Raw genomic sequence first — 4910 nt, 5'->3', positions numbered from 1 at the left:
TGACTGTATAAATCACAGATGCAGGACTTATGAAAATGGCCAAAGCTGGTACAGAACGAATGCTTTGTACCTAACTACATGTACCTACCTCCTTATCTCAAAAATGTTTTGTACCTGTCTCCAAGCCTCCCTGCTCCCTACCATTGTGAAAGATCCATGAAGAAAGGAGAAAAAGACAGGAAAATTAATGACAGGACTTACCACAGACCCATACCCCAACAGGGCATGCGCGAAGAACAGTTCAACCAGAGTTCAAGGTGATGATGACTACTGGCCTTCATCAGGAGACCCCAGGTCCACCACCACTGTCAGGAGAAGCGCATGCACAAGGGCAGGAGACCTCAGACACTCCTCTCTTGGCATGTGTGCCTGCTAGGTGGAGACTGGCACATCTTCGCAGGCAAAGGTGGGTTGCAAGGCAGGTCACAGGTGTATTGACTGGCATAAAAGACAGCTCTGGAGCAGCTGAATTTTTGAAGATCTTCCCCACTGTGAGATCACCTTGATCAAAGACAGAGACAGTGGAACGCCTTCTGGACCAGGACCCCCAGAGATGCTGGACATCTGTGGACCCGTGGTGGTAACTATAAACTCCTTCTCCTCTTTTCTCCCCATCTCTCTCCTTATTCTCTCTCTCTTTCTATTGCAAACTGATTTATGGGCACAATTAATAAAGTTCCAGTTTGGATTGAAATTTAACTCCCTTGACTTGTTAAATTATTACTTTTTCCTTTCCACTCCGAGATAATAAATGAAACGAATCATCATGCATCCGCTTATGAGTGGACCGTGACATAAATTGGCATCACAGACAGGATCTTAGAGTGCAAAAGGGGAGTTGAATTTTTATTTAAGTGACTCTTGAGAAAGAGTAAGAGAAACACCGTGTAGCCGATGGCAGGTGACTAACTTTCTCAAGTGGATTTGATTTGTTTTTTGCTGTTGTTGCTGATATTGTTTTTTGAGATTGTTTTGGTTTTGAGCCCCTGGATGGGAAAAATGATGGCAGAAAAACAGGAGAATAGAGATTCTCAGTTAGTTAATGACAGAGATTGATTTTTTGCATTTTTGGCTAAATATGGTGCTCGACCCTCTCCTAGTGGGGAAGATTGGGCTCGAGAGAATTGGAAAGATTTGCAGAGTATAATGGACCAAGTTTCTTTACTGCAGAATGAGGCTAAGGATAACATTTTATTACCAGGCCAAAACAGGGCAATAGTCTGCTCTGTTTTGGGTGCCAGCTTGGTCGCAGTCATTAATGACCGTCTTAGGCAGCGTAGTGATGAAGAAAAAATCATAGAATCCTTAGAAAACCTGGTGCACTGTCACCAAAGGACAATTTCCAATCTAGAAAAGGAATTAGAGACCTTAGAAAGCCTGGTGCACTGTCATCAAATGACAATTTTCTATCTGGAAAGGGAATTAGAGAAAAAGGAAAAATAAAAACATTCATTAAGAGTTGCTCTTGAAGTAAATCATATCATCAGTACCACTAATTCACAGAACACTAATTCACAGGATATAGTATCGTCGGGATCTGAGGAAAAGGTTATCTGTCAAATTAACCCGATGTATCCACAAAAGGAATTGGAAGAGATGAGAAAACTTGATAAAAATCCCCCTTATTTAAGACCTTTAATCAAAACTGTATATTTTTACCTTAATGATGAAGATACAGACCCCCATATAACCACCAAGGAAATGCCCGATTCTTCCACTGAACTGGCAAAGTTGAAAAAGGAGTATGGGCATCTTATCAAAGAATCTGAAACAGAATGTGTGGCGTGTGTCTTTAACTGGGGGTGATCAAATTCAATTGATTGAAAAGGAGGCTGAGGGTTTTGGGGCCACAGAGTTATCTTAACAACAGGTGATCACCGGGCCCCATGGTCCTTAACTCAGCGTGCTGCTTACTGGGCTGGAGGGTTAAACCCTCTGGATAGGGGAGACCCCTTGGCAATAACAGGCACAGCTGACCAATTACTAGAAAGCGTACACAAAGCTGCTTGCCTGCAAATGATACATGAGAGAAAATTAATTCCTGGATGTGAATGACCATAGCATCAATGAGTCCCGTGGAGAGGTTGGAGGCTTTTATGCACAGAGGTGATAACAGCAGAAATGCAGGCAGTACCAGCACAGACTCTTATGCTAATTCCTCCAACTTTTCAACACCAGCCGTGCTAGGTAACAGACCTTGTCCTAGATCTAAAGTCTGGACATGGGGGGAGGTAGCACAAGAATTAATGGATTACAGTAGGAAATATTGTCTTGTGAAGACTTTGGAAGAAAGATCAAGGGGCATCCAACATGTAAGAGTTAAAAATGCACTCCATACCAGTAAAACTGCAGATGTTGCCAAAGAACAGTCACAATCTAAATCTGTTTCGGTTGGACTTAATTGGTGGCGTTTAGGGCTTAAAAAAGGAATTCCTAAGAATTTAATGGATGGTTTACCCACTGGATAACACCACCATTTTAACTCCTTTTGCCTGAAAAGGGCAAGTTTTATTTTCTATTCTTGCAGGAGAACCCTGTGGGATATTGAAAATTTTTATAGAAGAAACATGAATAAAAATTGAATGCTTAAATCTGAAAATGGCTTACAAAATTTTGACTGGGTTGTTCATACTTTTCTGCATTACACCTCCTATGAGAAGGTTCAGGTGGGGTGCAGAAAAGTGGAACTTGGTTTTCAACCAGAAAAGGTCTCTTTTATTACAGTTGTTAGCAACTTTTTAGATTTCAATACGATATCCAAAATTCACCCTGTCATTTCAAAAGGAATATGTCCTCCTAAGGATTGGAGATATATTAGGCAAGATATTTTTACCTTGTGTTGCCGCCATAAATTTACTGGCAACAATACTTCCTTATGACGTTAATGTAGAAGTTACCAAATCTTGTAAGAAAGAACAAGGTGATTGCTGGCTCAATTTCACTATGGTTAATTTTATCGCTGCAGTGTGCGATTGGAGAGCTGACTCAAAAACTCGACCAAAATTATTAGGTTTAATTCAGAAATTCAAAATGAATGTTGTAGCTAAACCAAAACTTGTTGCAATACTCACACACCAAAGCAGAGACACTTCCCTTATTTTAAACTATAAGGAAACAGTTTTTCCTTTTGTCGTTACTCAAGGTGATTACATTTACATAAGATGCCAATTAATGGCTGAATCCCTCGTTGAGCCAGCAAACAGCTATGGCATTGGACCACATGGCCTTATTCAACCATGCAGAACCCAAAATTTGGACTGTTGGTTAAATTTCACCACAGTAAAATTTTCTCATAAGGTCACGTGTGGAAAAGATAACACCAGACATTGGGGGAAATTAATAATAGAAGTTTTAATACCTACGGTTCCTCCCAAATTAACACTTGGACCAAGGATCTATGAGGTTGGACCATTTGTAATTGGAAACACTGTCCAACAACAAATGTTATTTAAACCAGAATGGTGCCTCAAAAGGATTGAATTTTTGATGCAAAATAATGTTTCAGAAATTCAACCTGCTTGTTCTCCCTTCTTATGCAACTCTTATGAGGGATGGATCACCTGGCTATGTAGATCTTCTCGGAGACAAATGTCGAGAGACCTGACTGGTGTTTTGGGAACTGGATTGGGGGTTCTGAATAGCATTGATTCAGAGGTATTATTGAACAAATTGGCTGCTACAACCTTTGAATTGGCAAAAATACAACAGCCTTTACAGCCTTCCTTTTTGGCTTTGGGAACACATCAGTGGCTGCTGTCCAACATATTACCAAAATGGGAAAAGGTGAACATAAAAGATCATAAGCTAATTCTAGACACATTCGGTGTAGCCCAAAGTAATATTTCTTTGGCTCTCAGTTGCATCCAGGCTCAATTGTGGATGCAATCAGTGGCCACATCAATCATTAGAGAAGGCAAAGAAGGCATTTTTCCTACAGAAATCCAGAAAATAATTTGGGATAATGCTAACAATTTTGAAAAGAACCTCTAATCTTGGTGGAAGTCAGTAAATTTTACCTATGGTCCTGTTAATAACACTGTTACGGTCTATGTATTAACCATTCACAATGCTTCAGTATCTTTGATTTATCCTGTTTTCGCATTAGGCTTGAACCATAATAGGACTATACTCTATCCTTTTAAGCATGGAGCATGGGCCCAAACAGTGAATGATAAATGGCAAATGGTAGACCTGGAATCCTGCATTGTGCGGGAACAACTAGGATTTATTTGTGAAAGTAACACCATCAGAACATAAGATTTTTGCCTAGACGCTGACTAAAAGGTTTGCCGTTTTGAAGTTTGTCCTGAGGTTGACCCTAAAACTGTAATAATTTATATTGGCAAAGGTTGTATATGCTTGAGAATTACTTGTAATAATATAACAATAGAGAATGTAATAGCTTATACCAATAATCACACAAAATTTTGTGTTTGTAATTTTACTGAAATCACAGGAGGTGACTTCTCTGAGATTTGAAAGACTGTGCATGTCCCAGTGCAGAAATGGAAATCTATGATAGATCCCAGTTGGTGGGATAACTTCCTAGGGGTAGCTTGGTGGAAGAAAGTGGACTTCTTGTTATTATGTGCACTCGCTGGGTTACTCTTTTTACCATGCCTTATACTGTGCTTTATAAGACTGATTTCCAGTGTGGTAGAGGGAATTCAGGTAACCAGTATGCCGATAAATCCACAGATGGCAGCCTCAGGCCAAGGTGAAATTGCCCAGAAGATTATGGTATTGAAGAAAAGGGATCAGAAGAAAGAAGAACAAGATGAAAAGCTACAATTAATATTGTGTAAATTAGAACAAATTATGGGCTTCAGCAAAAATGTAGTAAATAAAAAGGGGGTGGATTGTGGGGATGAATTCATAGGTTTTGCCTCAGCCATTTTATATGTTTTAAT

The 4910-nt window shown here is 39.7% G+C and overlaps 1 pseudogene; it reads left to right on the top strand.

Moving 5' to 3' along the window:
- The first annotated feature begins 1569 nt into the window (after positions 1 to 1569).
- On the top strand, positions 1570 to 2468 carry LOC138733779 (uncharacterized; annotated as a pseudogene).
- Positions 2469 to 4910: the final 2442 nt, after the last annotated feature.

The sequence above is a fragment of the Phaenicophaeus curvirostris genome (assembly GCF_032191515.1).
Source record: "Phaenicophaeus curvirostris isolate KB17595 chromosome W unlocalized genomic scaffold, BPBGC_Pcur_1.0 scaffold_34, whole genome shotgun sequence".
NCBI classification, from domain to species: Eukaryota; Metazoa; Chordata; class Aves; order Cuculiformes; family Cuculidae; genus Phaenicophaeus; species Phaenicophaeus curvirostris.
This window is presented reverse-complemented; position numbering and strand designations above follow the sequence as displayed.